General features: G+C 42.1%; 1 protein-coding gene across 1 annotated transcript in view; it reads left to right on the forward strand.

The window, feature by feature from the left end:
- Positions 1-19,028, forward strand: part of LOC101318339 (histone-arginine methyltransferase CARM1-like) — a 257,249-nt gene that overhangs the window by 180,049 nt on the left and 58,172 nt on the right. The gene's annotated exons all lie outside the window — the stretch shown is intronic.

The raw sequence follows: 19,028 nt of genomic DNA on the forward strand, positions 1-19,028 counted from the left end.
GTACTCCATTATCCTTATAAAATGTGTACACATATTGGAGAATAAGTCAAGAGTCAAGTAATAATAGCTTTCAGTAATATTTGGATGTAATAACAACCCAGTCGAGCTGCAGAGCCGGATGTGTGTGTGCACGCACATGCACAGGGTCATGTGCTTGTCATCCACACCTGGAGGAGGCCTGCATGGAAATGAGGGACAGAATGGCAGATCGAGAGGGAAGCCTGGCTGCTGCTCTGAGGAGCATCCTGAAACTTTCCTCCAACCTGGGACAAGTGCTAGCTCTGAGTGATGGTTGGGTTTGGATTGAATGACCCAGAAGGGGCCAGAGACCAGTAGACAGTATGGCATGTTCGGAAGGAAAGACTGCCAGGGCCTGATGGCTGGCATGTTCTTACACTCTCTTCTTCCAACAAGTCTTGGATAAAATATTTTTGGTCATTTGCTTACGTACCAATTCTTAAGAGTCATTTTTATTAACTATTAGGTGCACACAAAAGAATATTTGTAAAATGTGTACATTTTAATATTTGAAAAATGTGTACATTTGTAAAATGTGTCAAGAATAACAATACAATGAATGTGTGTCCACTACGTCTTTTTTTTTGGCCACGCCACGTGGCTTGCGGGATCTTAGTTCCCTCACCAGGGATCAAACCCATGTCCCCTGCAGTGGAAATGTTGAGTCTTAACCACTGGACAGCCAGGGAAGTCCCAACTATGTCTTTTAAGAGATAGGCCATTAGCATTTCCATTAAAGGTTCATGTGTCTTGTCTTAATCGTGTCTCTTTTCTGCCCTAAATAGAGGTAACCACTATCTTGAAATTTTGTTAATCACGTTCTCACTGTTCTTTATAGTTTTACCGCATATGTTTCTGTCCCCAGAAACATATCCTTTATGAACTTTCCATAAATGGAATCGTAATGTATGTATCCTGTAATTTGCTTTTTTCACCCAGCATGATGCTCCTGAGGGTCATTTTGTTGATGCATACAGCCCTTGTTTATTCCTCTTCAAGTGCTGGATAGTGTTCTATTATATGAAACGCGCAGTGCACTGAGCTGTTGACGGACTTTGGATGGCTTCCATTATAAAAGTATTTTTATGAATATTCTTATACACACTCCCCACTGCATCTGTGCTGGAGTTTCTCAGTATATACCCAAGAGCAGAATTGTTGGGTAATAGGGCATGTATACCTTCACCTCTGTTCTGTGATGCCAACTTGTTTTCCAGAGTGGTTGTTCCAATTTTTACTCCCTGCAGCAGTTAAGAGACTGCCATTGTTCTCCAACTTTGGCAACACTTGATATTGTCAGGCTTTGGAATTCTTGCCAATCTGGTGTTTATTACATAATTGTGGTTTTAATTTGTATTTTCTACTCACTAATGATTTTGAGTATCTTTGCACAGTGTTTGGCCATTTGTACTTTCTCTTCTGTGAAATACCTGTTCCAATTTTTTTTGACAGTTTTTCTTTTGACTAATTCATTTGTAGAAATGATTTCTATATTCTGGATATTAATTCTATTCAGTTATACATGTGAAAAATGTCTTCACCCAGTTTTGTACCTCACTTTTTCTCTTTATGGAGTTCTAAATAAGATTTAAATGTGGAATTCTAAATAAGAAAAGAGGAAGGGCTTCCCTGGTGGCACAGTTGTTGAGAGTCCGCCTGCCGATGCAGGGGACACGGGTTCGTGCTCCGGTCCGGGAGGATCCCACATGCCGCGGAGCGGCTGGGCCCGTGAGCCATGGCCGCTGAGCCTGTGTGTCCGGAGCCTGTGCTCCGCAGCGGGAGAGGCCACAACAGTGAGAGGCCCGTGTACCGCAAAAAAAAAAAAAAAAAAAATGCATTCAGGGCCAGGGATGGTTAGAATCTTCTCAAAGCATGGCTTTAAGGACAGCCTGGTCCCTCCTGATGGAAACCATGGCTTCTGCCGCGCTCCTGGCTGTTGCCATGGGTGTCATGAGATGTCCCCCCGTGGGCCAGGCCTTTCACCCTTGCAGAGGATGATCTGCACCAGCTCTTGGTTTCTGCTTCTTCTGCTGACACTCGTCTGTACAATTTGTGGGTGGCAAAGGAGAGTGTAAGCAGCACACGAAAGATTTTCACTCCAAGAATAGGCCTCAGTAGCCTCTCGGCACACAGTACGTGGTGCTACTTTCCACCTTTTCATTAGTTGGTAATTGAACCAGCAGACATTTAATTCTTTTCTCTGGAGTCTTCATTAAATTGCTCAGAAAATATCAAATTGTAACAAGAAAGAAAAATGTATAAATTTAACTACCATTTCCTGTCCGTGGATTCTTCTCATGAAAGGCTTCTGGGCTTTAAGTAAACAACGTTTTCAGCTTGCATAGAATTCAGTTTCAGTCGCATTCGGTGGCTCAAACTGATTTTGTAAGGGCTGACCTCAGATGACTAGATGATGCGAATGACTCCTTGTCTGCAGGGCATGCACATTTAGTCATTTTCTGCAGGATGGTCATGAACCTGCCCAGGTACAGCCATATGCTTTCACCCTGGGCCACATCTGACATTTCTGGGTTAGTAACAAGAGATCATTCTTGTTCAAGTAACAGGGCAGAACTAAAGATCTCCCGTGGGTTCCCAACCCATGAGCCTGCCCACCTCTAAAGGGCAGCTATCTCTTGCTCTTTTTTTCTTTTCTTATTATGAAACATAGAGCTGAAGCCCTCAGATCGTATAGACCAAATGGGGAAAAAAGGCATTAATCCAATCTATACATATATATATATATATTTTATATATATATATATATATATATATATATATATATATAGTCAAGGGGAGGCTGTTTCTTAACTTAAAATTGTGCACGAATGCATGTCACCTGTCTCCATATAGATGGTAAATTCCTTGAAGGGCCAGGAGATTAAAAGACTATGAGGGTAAGCAATCATGAATAGATTTATGTGTTGTAGTCAATTTAAACTTACAACAAAGCTCTCTGGCTCTTAGATTTAACAATGTTCGTAATAATTATTGGGCCACTTAACAATTAGACTTTACTAGCACACAATTCCTAGATATGCTTCATTAGGAAGACTTTTAAGGAGTCAGACCAAGTATTTCTACGTCATGGGTGGTGGAAGTAAAGGCAGGTGGCATTGGAGCTATTGTGACGCTGCCTTTCTAGACCTGCTGGATTCATCATCTAGGGCTGCTCTGTCCAGTATGGTAGCCACTAGACGTGTGGCTCTTTACACGTAAATATAAACTAATTTTTAAAATATCTTTATTGTAATATAATTGCTTTACAATGTTGTGTTACTTTCTGCTGTACAACAAAGTGAATCAGCTATATGTATACACATATTCCCATATCTCCTCCGTCTTGTGTCTCCCTCCCACACTCCCTATCCCACCCCTCTAGGTGGACACAAAGCACCGAGCTGATCTCCCTGTGCTATGCGGCTGCTTCCCACTAGCTATCTGTTTTACATTTGGTAGTGTATGTATGTCAATGCTACTCTCTTACTTCATCCAAATTAAATTTCTTAGTCGCACGAGCTGCCTTTCAAGTGCTCAGTAGACACAAGTAGCTAGTGGCTGTCATATTGAACAGTGAAAATACAGAATATGTCCCTCATCAAAGAAAGTTCTAGTGGGTAGCACTGATGAAGAGGACACAGGTGGCCATACATCACTTTTCTGGCATGTGATGGCCAGGCTGGTGGCTGTGTTCCCTGCCAGGTATTGGCAGCCATGGCCAGGTCAGACTGGTTTGATGTTAGGTGAGGCAGCCCTCCCCAATCCCTCTTGCTCTGGGCATTGTTTATCTTTCCCTTATTTATGTGTAAGATCTGGCATAGAACAGGTTCCCTAGGAAACAGACTCTAATGCACAGATTTGCATGCAGGAAGTTGATTGCAGAAGGCTCCCAGGAACCTGACCTATGAAGGAAATAAGATAGAATTAGGTAGAGGGGTTAAGCTGAAAGGTAGTTGGAATAAAGGGCTCAGGCAATCCCACAGGGAATTCTTGAGCTGGGGAAACCCATCAGAGTTGAACCACCTGAGGCAGGGGCCTTTATATTTCACATTTTTAAGTATACACTTCCTCAGGAAGGAGTGTGACTTTGGGTAAGGTGGCTCTCTTGGGCCGAGGGAAGTTCGTAGACCAAAATTCAGCTGAGAGGCATCATCTGCCGGCATTTTCAGCAGCTGGGAGAATGATGCCTTGGTCCTGAAGGATCTTTACGGTACGCCACAGCAAGCACTACAAAATCAAGATGCAGGATCCTAGCTTTGATCTGTAGACAGGAAGCTGATGGAGAATAAAGATCTAATAGTAAATCAAGGAAGAGGGTTGAATTGGTGGAGCAAGTGGGATGATACTGAAAGCACAGGCAAGACCACAGGGTAAATTTGTTACGTGTGCTTTAGGGGTGGGCAACACTGTTCTAGAAACTCAGTCCATCATCTGATCTGATGTGCTTTGTACTATTCTAAGGTCTGTGAGGACACAGAGTACATATAAGATGTGATTTCTCCCCTCAAGTAGTTTGTCATCCAATTGGATTTCACACAAGCGAGATTCTTACCATAGGACAGTGAATGCCAAGTGCATCTGAATGGCAGAGACGAGAAGTATCACCTCAAGGAACAATTCCCATCAGCTGGGCTGGTTACGGAACCATCAGAGAAGAGTTGCAATCTGACTTGAATCCTTAAGGATGAAGAGAAATGAAATGCTCCTCTTCTCCTTTTTCACCTCTTACAGCCAACAATGAGATTTTTTAAAAACCCTTGGATTTTTATGGGATTCCTCACCTTAAATATGTTGATAATCTCTTCACAAATGCTTTGAAGGCCATTTGTTGAAAAGGTACTTCTAATTTTTAATCTTGAGCACTAGAAAGACTGTATACTTTGAAGTTTTCTAATGTGAGTTTATCCTTTGAGCTAGTATTTTTCTCTAATTTCTTCAGTGTCTCCAATAGCTAACTTCTCCATTGTCACTCTCCCACAGACACCAAAAGCCTGAGTCACCAAATTCCATCCAGCCCATCAACACTTCTTTGTTTTTGAACTGACAATAAAGTTAAAAGGTGGCAATAGCTAACCTGTTAGGGAAATAATAATACACATTTTGCATAGTTGAAGTTTTAGAATTTAGGTTGCATTTCCACATCTATAAACTCATAGTTCTTCAGGAAGAGTTTTTGAGGTGCTTGGAGCAGATAATATCATCTCCACGTTACAGATGAGGAAGAACCTTGGAGAAGTTAGGTCATGAGGATGGGACATGGCTCATGAGACCCAGTCCTTCAGTGCCACCTCCTTCTTCAGCATCCAGGTAAGCAGTGACTAGTGGTGTCTTTGGAGGTGAAGAGACGAATGTGTTTGTCTAGAAGCTGGAGCACTTACCCCTGTAGATAGTTCATACAGGAGGAGCCAGGAGGAAAAACATCTTTTTCTTCTGAAGAAATCTATTGTGGGGACTTCCCTGGTGGCACAGTGGTTAAGAATCCACCTGCCAGTGCAGCGGATACGAGTTCGATTCTTGGTCCGGGAAGATCCCACATGCCTCAGAGCAACTAAGCCCATGTGTCACAACTACTGAGCCTGTACTCTAGAGCCCATGAGGCACAACTACTGAGCCCGCGTGCCACAACTACTGAAGCCTGCGCTCCTAGAGCCCGTGCTCTGCACCAAGAGAAGCCACCGCAATAAGAAGCCCATGCACTGCAACGAAGAGTAGCCCCGGCTCACCGCAACTAGAGAAAGCCTGCACGCAGCAACGAAGACCCATCACAGCCAAAGATAAATTAAAAAAAAAAAAGTGAAATCTTTTGTGAAGCACTTAAACAGGCAGATAGGTCTGCCATGTAAGAAGGAAACCTTCCTCCATTGGCAAAATCAACTAGAAACACACTTAACAGAGGAGCAGTTTAAAGTAGTCCACGTGGAATGCCACCCCATTTGCCACAAAACCCCACCTAGGAAATAACCCTTCTTGTAGCTGGATTGGTGATGGATGAGGCAAGAAGGTGACTTGGGAGAGAATATTGATGCCTCTTCATCTCACTCAGTACTCTCTTTCCAGTAGGGGAGGCACTAAACACCTTTGCCAGGATTAGAATTGATGATGCAGGTTCTGGAATCACACAGTGTGGGGTTTTATCCTTGATCCATGGCCTAACGGCCATGTGACCTTGACAAGTGTATTAGTTTCCTAATTGCTGCTGTAACAAATTAACACAAACTCAGTGGCTTAAAACAGTACATATTTATTACCTTACAGTTTTGGAAGTCAGAAATCTGAAATGGGTTTTATGGGGTAAAATCAAGGTGTTACACAACTGTGTCCTTTCTGGGGGTTCTAAGGGAGAATCCATTCTCTGCCTTTTCCAGCCTTTTAGAGGCTGCCCACATTACTTGGCTGGTGGCTGCATCACTCTTACTTCTGAATCATCACTTCTTCTCTGACTCTGACCCTTCTGCTTCTGTCATATAAAGATCCTTGCAATTATATTGCCCCGCTAGGATAATCCACGATAATCTCTCCATCTCAAGACCCTTAATTTAGTCACATTTACAAAGTCCTTTTGCCATGTAAAGTAACATGTTCCCAAGTGTTCAGGGAGTAGGATGTAGACACTTCTGGAAGGCCATTCTGCCTACCATCCCAAATTACCTGATCTTTCTCTACTTCATTTTCTTCAGCTATAAAATTATAGGTAATAATAGTCCCTTGTGAAGATATTATGAGAATTGAATGAGAAAATCAATATAAGCATTAGTACAGTGCCTGACATGCTCTAGCTATTGTTATCACCGTCATGGTTATTAGCAGTATCATTATGGTGTCTCATTTCATCCATGTCTCTGTACAAATCAACTGAACGGATATCATAGAAGAGGAATGCCAGGCACAGTGGGAAGCATGGGGCCAGGCAGAGCATGTTTTTCAAGAGTGTGTGTTTAAATTGCATTTTGAAATTTCCTTATTAGTCCTTTTTATTTTTTGAATGTTTCAATAAAACTATTGATGAATACTGTAATATAATTTTATTTAATGTAATTTTAGTTAATTTTCATGTGTCAAGTTATATCATTCTTCTTTTTATTTTTCCTAATCTTCTAAAAATCTAAAAACCATTCTTAGCTTGCAGGCCATGCAAAAAAGAGGTCATGGGCCGGATCGGCCTGTGGGTAGTAGTGGTGACGCCTGGTCTAACATAACCCTAATTCATTAAAAAAAAATTTGTTTTAGTTGATTACCTAGTGTGTATCAGGTCTTACGCTAGCCACTGTAATGGGTAAGAAGATAGACATGGTTCCTGTCCTCATGGAGCTCATGACATAATAACCACACATATATAATTAGAAACTGTCAGTAGTGGTTGAGAACCACTGGAATTTTGTAACATCAGGGATGAAACAGCCCCTAAAATGTATTTCCCGCAGTGTTTTTGAAGGATGCATCAAGGAGACCCTTCGGGGGCTGAATTAGAGAGGGAAAGGAGCTTGAACAGCAGCAGTGAGCCTACCCGCCCCAAGCCTCCTAAAGTGAGAGCAACACCCTCTTTTTACAATGATGGATAAACGTTATTACATCTAATTTAGTAAATAGCCAGAAAGACTAAAAGCTTAATAACAGATGTATTCTGCACTCCATTGAGACTTGGTTAAAAACAACTTGACTGTTTTTTTTCTTCCTTTCACTTTTTAAAAAGTTTGCTTTTATTTTTATCCTCAATTTTCTTTTTTTTCCAGTTTTATTGAGAAATAGTTGACATACATCACTGTATAAGAATAAGGTGTACAACATGATGGTCTGATTTACATATATTGTGAAATGATTACCACAAGAGGTTAGTTAACATTCATCATCTAATATAGATACAATAAAAAGAAAAGGAAGATTTCTCCTTGTGATGAGAACTCTAACAATTTACTCTCAACAACTTTCCTATATATCATACCACGGTATTAATTGTAGTCATCATGTTGTATATTACATCCTTAGTACTTATTTATCTTATAACTGGAAGTTTGACCTTTTGACCACCTTCTTCCAATTCCTCCACCAGCCCCCCACCTCTAGTAACCACAAATCTGATCTCTTTTTCTATGAGTTTGGTGGGGTTGTTCTTGTTGTTTGGGTTTTTCTTTTAGATTCTACATATAAGTGAGATCATACAGTATTTGTCTTTCTCTATCTGAGGCATAATGCCTTCAAGGTCCATCCTTGTTGTCACAAACGGTAGGATTTCCTCATTTCTTATGGCTGAATAATATTCCATTATTTATAGATAGATAGGTAGATAGATAGATCACAACTTCGTTATATAGTCATCCATTGATGGTCACTTAGCTTGTTTCGTTTTTTGGCTATTGTAGATAATGCTTCAGTGAACGTGGAAATGCAGATATCTTTTTTTTTTTTTTTTTTTTTTTTTTTGGCGGTACATGGGCCTCTCACTGCTGTGGCCTCTCCCGTTGCAGAGCACAGGCTCCGGACGCGCAGGCTCAGCGGCCATGGCTCACGGGCCCAGCCTCTCCGTGGCATGTGGGATCTTCCCGGACCGGGGCACGAACCCCTGTCCCCTGCATTGGCAGGTGGCCTCTCAACCACTGCGCCACCAGGGAAGCCCCAGATATCTTTTTGAGACAGTGGTTTTGTTTCCTTTAACCCCCCCCCTTTTTTGCTTGATTGAAGCATACTTGATATTTTTAAATTGCACACACACTTGAAGTGTATACATCTTGAAGAATTTGATGTATGCATGATCCATGATACCATCACTAGAACCAAGTTACTAAACATATCCATCACCTGCAAAAATTTCCTTGTGTTCTTCTGTTTTTGTTTTTTTTTGATAACACTTTACATGAGATCTATCCTCTTAACATATTTTAAAGTACACAGTGCTGCCTTGTTAAGTATAGGTGCTGTGTTGTACAGTAGGTCTCTAGAACTTACTTATCTTGTATAACAGAAACTTTATACCCATTGAAAAACAATTCTCCATTTCTCCCTCCCCTAGCAACGCTGTTCTATTTTCTGCTTCAATGAGTTGGGCTGTTTTACATACTTCATGTAAGGGGAATCATACAGTATTCTTCCTTCTGTGATTGACTTATTTCACTTAGCATTATGTCCTCTAGCTTCATTTATGTTGTAGCAAATGGCAGGATTTCCTTCTTTTTTTAAGGCTGGATAATATTCCATTGTATGCATATGCCACATTTTCTATTGTGAATAACGCAGCAATGAACACAAGTGCAGATATATCTTCAAGGTCCTGATTTCACTTCTTGTGGATATACACTCAGAATTGAAATTCATAGATCCTATGGTAGTTCTATTTCTAATTTTTTGTGGGAACTCCAGTTTTCCATAGTGGCTGCACCATTTTATATTCCCACCAACAATGTATAAGGAGGGTTCCAATTTTTCCACATCCTCACCAACTTATTTTTTTGCTATTACTTGTAAAAAGCCATCCTATTTAAGGTGATGTCTCATGGTGATTTTGACCTGCATTTCCCTGATGGTTAGGAGAGCAATACCCCTTTTATCTGTTTTATTTACTGGGTTTCTGGATCAACTTTTATTTAAAGAAGGGTCTGGAGGCTAAAAGAAAACCTTCTGAAGCTGATGTCCAATTCCTTCAAATTCCAGAGGGGGCCTAGATAAGTAAGGGTTTTTGCCCACATCTACAGTTGCCTTTCTTCTGCTGTGGGAAACTGTCCTTAGTTCCAACATTGACGCGTCTTCATATCTAAACCATAACCCACGCAGCTCCTTAGCTCACTTTGCAGCTTCTGAAATCTACTTTCCTTAAGACAAGAGTCTCAGCTCACAGCCACTCACCTTCTTGTCCCTCTCTTCCTTCCTAGCAGCCCCCACAGTGCAGAGCTGCTGTTGGCCCCCATTTCAGGGCCAGTTTGATTCTGGCCGTGAGAAGAGAGAAGCAGCGTCTTTGCAGAAAGTGTTTGTTGACCTGAAGCATTTTTCTGCGGTGGCAACTACACATTTTAGGGGAATTGTGATTTAGGCTACACGTTTTCTTGACAAGCAGAGCAGGGAAGGTGGTACAGACTGTAACTTAAATTTGTCCAAATAAGAAAGGTGTCATTTGAACTCTCCTGGGGAGTGAAACTAACAAGCATTCAGATGGTTGATTACTAGTGGTTGCTAACAATGTCTTGATGTCTTAGAACTAACTCCCTTCAGCTCTAGCTGTGAATTTGCTTCACACTCCCATCCCCACCCCAACTTTACTTTCCCCAGCCAGTTCCAGGTAGCTCAAGAGTTTCACCCTATAGGAAGTCCCACAAGAGAGGGAAAAAAAACAGTCTCGGTGTTTAGCAGTGTGAGACCCTTGGAAGACCAGAGCAATGCCTGAAGAGGAAAAAATTCAGTCACATCAACAGGTGGGTTCCGCACACGATGCTAAGTAATCACTTTGAGTCCTCATTTTCCGCAGGATTGATGAATCCTCTTTCGCTCTGGCTGATGGTTTGGCCATCGTGTAGCCTCAGATTGGTGTCCAATCTTGCTCTTTTCATCTACTGTAGCTGAGGAAATGATAACTGGTTTTGCCACCTGGGTTACCTTTTAATGATCTGAAAGACCACAAGGAGCCGCCATTTCTTTTGTGCAGCTCCTCACTCAGCAACCTAATAGCCATCTAAAAAGAGCTTTCTTGAAAAGAAAAAAGTCTGCTCCTCTCAGGCAGAGGCAATAATACCGCACGATTCTCTGATTAAACTGTCACACTGCGAGTATTACTGGGCATCTGACCTGCTTGAAACGGACTTACCGCTGAGGCTTCTTGGTATTCGCACTGCTGCTTTTCTGCCAACAAGCCATGAAATGACAGATGAGTGTCCCTAAACTTTAGTGTGGACGGCAAGTAAAGTGCCCAAGAAACTGCTGGGGCCCAGCCACCTCCTGGGGCAGTGCTGGAAGGGGAAACGTGTTTTTCTTTAGGGTCACCCTCTGTGGAAATGAACTTCAATCACGGGTGAAACTAAAGCCAGCACCACAGGGTACGTGAAACTGGAGCAAAAACATGCAGCACAGTCTCCCCTCGGCCCCAGCAAACAGGCAGCCTCTGCTGACAGGTATCGAACTTGGAACTGAAAGCAGGAAATTGTTCTCTCTCCTCCCGAGATTCTTTTAAAAAATAAAACATTTTAAACCTCAAAACCACCATAATGTAGTATTTAAAAAAGCAACTTCCTGTGTGTGGGAGTGGCTAGTACTTCAGGCAGGGACCTGGTCCTTACGGTGGTTACGTATGTGCAAAGCTCTGCTTGTGTATCCTGATTGGTGTACATTTTTAGCTATCCCATCAACATATATTTATATATAGATAAGTTTATTTTGAAAACTATGTATGTACTATTGTACTCACATATTATGTACATTATAAACATACTCCAAAGTTAAAATGATGAGATCCCACTATACACCCGCACATAGCTAAAGTTTAAAAGACTGACGACAAAGCCAGTTGGACCTGCATACATCGTTGGTGATAATGTAAAATGACATAAGAACTTTTGAGAATAATTGGACAGTTTCTCTGAAAGTTAAAAATGCACTCCCCCTGTGACCCAGCAGTTCCACTCCTTGGTGGTTACCTAAATGAAGTAAGGAATTTCTTTGTGGAATATACGTTTCCACAGAGATTTGTATATGAAAAGCTAGAAGCAACCCAAATGTCCATCAGCAGATGAAAGGACAAGCCGGTTGTAATAGTACATCCAAACAATGGAATGCTATTAAGTAATATAAATTGATAAACTCCTTTTATACATAATAATATGGATGAATCTCAAAAATACTATGCTGAGTAAAAGAAGCCGGATACAAAAGAGCATATTAATTTATTCATATGAAATACTGAAGTAGGCAGAACTAATCTAATAGAGAAAAGCACAGCAGTGGTTGCCTGAGGGTAGGTGGTGGCGAGTGGGGTGAAGGAGGGGTCAGGATTGACCGTGAAGGAAATCGGGGGTGCTGGATATTTTCTATATCTTGATTGTGGTGGTAGTTACTTGGGTACACATATTTATTAAAACATATTAAACTATATACACTTAAAATGAGTGTGTTTCATTGTATTTAAATTGTTCAACAAGCATTCAGTAAACATGCTTTTTAAAAAACAAAAGTAAAGTTCTGTTCACTTTTGTACTGGAAGTCTTAGTTCGTGCAGTAATGTAAGAACTGGGAATAAAATGCACGAAAAGGGAGGAAAAGATGAGACAAGGATGAAAATCAATGATACTTTAAAACATATGTATTTCACTAATAGCACACAAAAACCTATAGAGTTGTGTGATTTTAAATATTGATTTAATATTTGGTGATAATGTGATTTAAAAGTCTGGTTCTATATTAAATATATTTAGGGCTGTTGCTGCTGGGTGGAAAACATACAAATACATGTAAATTAAAATGGAAGAAGGGCAAAATAATTTGAGCTAAATAAATCACAATACTCAATTTTTAACCCATCTACCATTATGCAACGCGAATGGTAGTTGTGTTGAAGAGAGTTGAAGCAGCCTGTGCAAGACCATAGCTAAGTAGATGGTAGATCCAGCCTTTCCCCCAGACAGACACTGATATCAGAGCCTACACACTTTTATTTTTTTTTTTTTTGCTGCCTGCTTGGAGTTTATTTTCTACTTGGTGCAAGGCACAGGGTTATGGGCTGTCAGTAAGGCTCTCATGTGGCTTGGATAGTAGAGTGGGGTCTTCTCAACTTCCTTTTTGGTGTTTTGCTGTTTTGATAATTTAAAAAACCCAACTGCTTCCATTGGCTGCAGTCTGCTTAGTCTGGGGGAGGGGAAGGAGGGGCGGGGCTCTGAGAAGCCTAGTCTGGTTCTGTATTAAATATATTTAGGGGTGTTGCTGCTGGGTGGAAAACATACAAATACATGTAAATTAAAATGGAAGAAGGGCAAAATAATTTGAACTAAATAAATCACAATACTCAATTTTTAACCCATCTACCATATGCAACGCAAATAAAATTTAGTTAATACATATCTCTTTTCTCTGATAGTCAATCAAAAAGTCTTACAAACTAATCAGAAGGTGTTACATTTTTAAGAACTAGGTTTAAAATTATTAAAATTCTTCTTTTGGAAGATTTTTAAGCAAATTAGAAAATCATACTTCCAAGTTTTAAAAATTTTTCCGATCTGAGACTTTTTATATCGTTTTCAGAAATGAAATCATGAAGCCATGAAATATCCCGAAACAACAATTTTCAAAATGTTCTTTCCATAGCATGACTTTCTCTTGAAAACTTGTTCCTCCCTCATTCATTACTAAAAGTCATCTTTGAAAGGGCAAATTAAGTTTATTTTTTCAAAAGTGCCTGCTGGTAGAATAATTCTGACAGCTACATGTCATCATAGAAAATTTCAGCAAATTACAGCTCTTGTCTTTAACAAGAAAATTCCATGATTCATTTGTAAGTGGAGCAGCTCTTATAAATACTTGCTATGAAATAGCCAGCAAAGGCTCATTGCTGTAAAAATTTCCCAGGACATCCCTATGTTATTACAAAGTACTATAAACAGTGTACTATCTCGTAAAGGCTTTCTTAAAAAACATAAAATTATTCACATCGATGACATCCCATAGCCCATGTGGACTTCTTACTTAAACTTTTTGTCTTTAATAACTTACTGATATATGATGCCGTGAAGGAATTTCACGTGTGGAGCTATCTCTGAAACATTCTCTTTATGTGAATTTTTTAGAAATTGGCACCAAAATAACTGCTCCATCAGTGGTTACATGTACACAGTTTTCCCATACATTGATATTATTAAAGATCATGAATCTTCTTTAGTACCTGGTTTCTTTAGTGGGCTCTCAGAAAAACAGTTGTTCTCGTACCTGTTTTTGAAACAGAATCTAGAATTTAACATAACTTATGTTAGGAACATCTGTAGAATCTAGAATTTAACATAACTTACATTAGGAACATCTGTATTTAATACAAACGTAGCAAACCTTCCACATAGCATATTTTTTCTGAATTGTTTCTTAAAATCATCAACAATGTTTTCTCGGAGTTGTCAATAATATTTGCTAATAGATGAATGCATTTTACTTTTTTGCTATATTGTTTCTATGTATTATTTCAGTCGTTTTTACCACAGCAGGAAGAACCAGTATTTCTCCTTGATGTGTGGCTTTGATCATTTGTTATTATGTAAGGAACCTCAGAAATGGCATATAAAGCTTGGAGAAATTTTCTGCAGAACTGGATTGAGTAATGTATTCCTTTAAACAGTTGTTCAAAAAAAAAAGAATTGTAAAAGTTTGTCTACGTATCTCAGATGATAAGCTGTTTAAAAATGTCTTACAAATCCAGATGCTTTTTACTAGCACCATATATAACCTTAAGGTGAGCTTTGTTGTGAATGATATTGGGTGTAAATATATATTTCAAAAAGTTTTCTTTGTAATTTTGAATCTTTTAAGCTGTCTTCTTGTAAGAATTAAATATCCATTATTTTTGCATGGATCTAACAAGAGCTAGTAATAAGAAGGGTCAGGTCTGCCACTGTCTTGTGTGCTTGTTTCTGTATGATGACTATAGGGGTACGTCTGGGATGTCCTGGACCCTGAAAGAGGGTGACAGGGTGCTATGTCGGAAGAAAATGGGTTACTGGAGCTCCTCAGTTTGCTTTCACCCCCTCCCCCACCTCCGCTGCCAGTCCTGTGATTGGCATATAAAATAGAGATCACGAGTGTAGGCTCTGGGCCCCGTGCCTCTGGGTCGTGGAGCGGCCGCCCGCGGTCTCCTGCGCAGATGGGCCCCGTGGCCTAGCGCCCCCGTCCCCAACACCGAGGCCCGCGAGGGGTCGCCCCCGAGGTTTCCACCAACCCACGAGGACGAGCGCGGCAGCCATCCCCTCCCGCAGCTCGCTCGTGGCCACCCACGACTACTGCCGGCGTCGCCTAGGCTCCACTTCCAGTTCACAGCTCCTGCGGAAGCCCTTCCCTTCCACCCCGTCTCCCCAAAGCCCACCCTGGACACCGGTGGGCTGGCTGCTTTTTCGGGAAGTGCGCTCTCCCATTCGTGGCCACAGTGTTGGAGTCTCGCCAGCACTCAGAATCTGCCCAGGCCTCCACCGGCAGTGATCACCTGTGACCTGTCTCGGGAAGCCGTGGGCAAGCAGCAGCCTGGCGGCCAGCCTGACAAAACCCGCGGCCGGCCCCCGTCCTGAAGGGCCACCGCCAGCTGCCAGGCTTCCTTCCGAGGCGCTAGGCTTCTCAGAGCCCCGCCCCTCCTTCCCCTGCCCCAGACTAAGCAGACTGCAGCCGATGGAAGCAGTTGGGTTCTTTAATATCAAAACAGCAAAACACCAAAAAGGAAGTTGAGAAGACCCCATTCTTTACTATCCAAGCCACATGAGAGCCTTACTGACAGCCCATAACCCTGTGCCTTGCACCAAGTAGAAAATAAACTCCAAGCAGACAGCAAAAAAAAAAAAGTGTGTAGGCTCTGATATCAGTGTCTGTCTGGGGGAAAGGCTGGCTCTACCATCTCCTTAGCTATGGTTTTGCACAGGCTGCTTCAACTCTTTGCACTTTGGTTTCCTCATTTGTACAATGAGGATATTAATAATAGTACATCTGATTATCTGTTCCTTTCCCTCTTTCTCCGTATGCAACACATCAGATCTAGCAAGCTCTTCCTTCAAAATATATCCTGAATCCACCCACTGTTCCCCACTCCCCTCCAGGCAAAGCCGTCTCTTACCCAGAAGAGCAGATTAGACTCCTAACTAGTCTTCTTGCTGCTCTCCGTTTCCCTTTTGTTCTGTTTTGCACATTGCGGCCTGAGTAATTCTTTAAAAGGATATGTCAGAACCTGGCACTCCTCTGCTCAAACCTTCCAGAGGCTTCCCAGACTAGCCTGAGTTGAGTCCAGAGTCCTTCCCACCGGCCTCCCCCCTGCCCCCGTCCCCGACCACGTTTCCTACCACACTTCCCCTCACTCACTCTGCCCCAGCCTTTCTGCCTTTATTGCTCTTCTCTGAAGGAACAGGCACACTTCCTATTCCTCCTGGTCTTTGCTCTCACTGTTCCATCTTACAGGAAAATCCTTCCCCCAAGCGACCACAGGGCTGGCACTCATTCCACAGTTCTCCTCAAACGTTAACGTAGAACCGAGGTCTTCCCTGATCACTCAGTGAAGAAGCACCTTCCTTTGGACCATTCGGTATTCCTTTACCCGCTTTATGTTCACTAATGGCACTTTATACCCTAAGATATTTCAAATCAATAGCCCGCTTGTCTGTCTCCTACCACTAGCCCAGTGTCTCTTAGTCTGGGCTGATCTTGCCTCCCTGGGGACGTTTATCAGTGTCTAGAGACGTTTTGGGTTGTCTTATTGGGAGAAAGGGGTAGAGGGCAGGGACGCTGCTAAGCACCTCAAATGCTCCAGACAGAAGCCCCAACAAAGAATTATCTGGCTCCAGACGTCAGTAATGCTGACATAAGCAACCGCACTGTAGAATAGAGGCGTGTGAGAGCAGAGACCTGGTCTGTGTTGTCTCCATTGTCCACAGTGGTTACAACTGTGCTTGGCACGTAGGAGGTGCACAGTACATTTCTGTCGAGTAAATGAATACAATGAGAGTGTGTAAACCATTCAGCATAGAGTCTGCAAACGGAACTCTTCCGTTTAACGTCGAACAGATATTTATTGAGCGTCACAGCGTGCCAGGCACTGTGCTAACTTTTGAGGATAGAATAGTGAGTACGATATCCTAGGTCTCTGCTCTCATTAAGGCTCCCTTTTAGTGGACGTTAATGTTAGCTGTTCTTGTTATTAGCTTGGTTATTGTTTATATCAGTCATTCTGGCACTACCTACGGTTTTCCATGAGACTGTGGTTTGTTTTGTTGTGTTGTGTTATGGTTTTTATTTTTCAGCGATACTTTGGAAAACTTAGCTTAGATTTACCACAAGCAGCCTGGCGTAGTGTAAATAAGGACTGTAGAATTTGGAATCAAACAGCCTAGGTTGATATATGGGCTGTGGCATTTAATGTAGGTGTATCTGTCAGAATAGGCAAGGCTTTTTCTTCAAGGTTCTGTTACAGTAACAAAAAACTCCAACTTCTGGGGCCTAACAACAACAAAAGGTTTATTTTTTTGCTCCCATGTCCATGGCTATGGCTTATTTTATTGACTAAAGCAACTCGCATGACCAAGCCTGACGGGAATGGGTCACAGGAAGGGGAAGAGAATATTTGTGAACAATAGGAAAACAGTTTGGTTTCTTCAACTTCAAAGATAAGTCTAATTTTGTAAAATCTGTTAGTCAGGCTTTAGGTTGCAAATCACAGTAGTATAACTCACATTGGCTTAAGAGAAAAAATAATTTATTGCCTCACATAACCAGGGAGTCCAGAGGGGAAGTGGTTAGCCATCCAAATGAGGTTCGTTCTCTCTCTCTCTCTTTGTCTCCCTCTCTCCCCCCCTCCCCCTTCCTCTCCCTCTCTCTCTCCTCCCCCACTTTACCTCTGCTTCCTTCTCTCTATGTTGGATTTATGCTCCTACCATAGACAGTCCATCTACATGTGGCGGGGAGGACCAGCAGCAGCCCCTGAATAACATCCTTTCAGATGCATGACTCAGAAGACAAGTAACCTTCTCCCCCAGGTCTACGTTGAAAAAATCTCGGGAAAGGATTTTGATTAGTCTCGCCACCTATCCTTCTGATCATTGTTGTCCGGGGAATGGGAGTGCTGCGATTGCCTGGCCTGGGTCCCAGGCCCACTGCTGTGGCTTGGGCGGTGGGGGGAAGCTGGCTGTAATTGGCAGCCTCACCAGCATTGCAGGATTAGAATAGGGGAGGAAGAATTGCCCAGAAATTCCCAGGAAGAGCAGGTCCTGCTCAGGTGAAATCAACGCAAGGCTCAAACACGTACCCGCCTGGCTCTAAATAAGATAAAGCATGTGAAAGCCTTTTGCAAGCCGTGAAGCATCGTCCAAATGCTACTGGCTGTTCTTATTCCAAGTTGAACACAAAGCCCCATTATTTACAAGGGTACATTAATGCTTTGGGCAGGCCAGCGTTGTTCCACACGCTTACTTAGGTGAAAGTAAAGTTGCAGTAAACGGGCAAGAGGTTACTAGCAAATCGCAGTCAGTGGCAAACACCGTTTAGTATTAAACCTTGGAAATGGCTGCTTGTTACTTTGGAATGAGGTTGCACCTGCCAGACAACAGCTTTATGGTGACACTGTGAATAGTTCTGCAATGTGCATTTGCTGAGTGCTACTATGACCCCGGCTTGGCGCTAGGGGATATTCTGGAAGAATAAGACACAGCCCCTCTCCTGGAGAAATGTTTCACTCTGAGCAGATCCCAGTAGCTCCAAATATGCAGATGATGTCAAGGAAGGATCAGGACAAATTGAATTTTTCACTTTCCTCCTGATGCCTTGACAGCCTATTTCTCATACTTACTGAATGACGTTTAATTTAATTCGTGTGCTTGAGGCAGCACGCTCTGCGTTGCAGCCGTGCACCGTTTGTTTGAAAGGGCTTTCGTGGCAAGGCCAAAGGCAGGAAGCACACTACCATGGTACCTTGATGAATGGATCCCTTGGGAAGGAAGCACCTTTATAATGAAGTCACAGAGGAAATCTTCATAAATCCTCGGAAGCTCAGCAGCGAGTGGGTGTGAGTGCAAACAGAAATGCTTGCACAACGACCCTGTTGAAGGTGGATAAGGCCAATGCTAGGCAGGATGTTTAAAAATCTTACTGCTGTGTCTCCAGGTGCCATCTCTATAGCCGTCTTCCCAAACACACACACATGCACACACACGTACGCACACACTGCATTCGTCTCTGTTGTGAACACTCCTCCTGTTTCCAGAACCCAATGCCTCCTGCTTTTCCAGCCAAAACAGGGAAGAAGAAATAACTCACTTTCCCTTGTTGGTTGATCAGCTGGGTTACTCTTGTGTTACTGAATTTCACCCTCTTAA

This window comes from Tursiops truncatus, chromosome 6, assembly GCF_011762595.2.
Source record: "Tursiops truncatus isolate mTurTru1 chromosome 6, mTurTru1.mat.Y, whole genome shotgun sequence".
NCBI lineage: Eukaryota > Metazoa > Chordata > Mammalia > Artiodactyla > Delphinidae > Tursiops > Tursiops truncatus.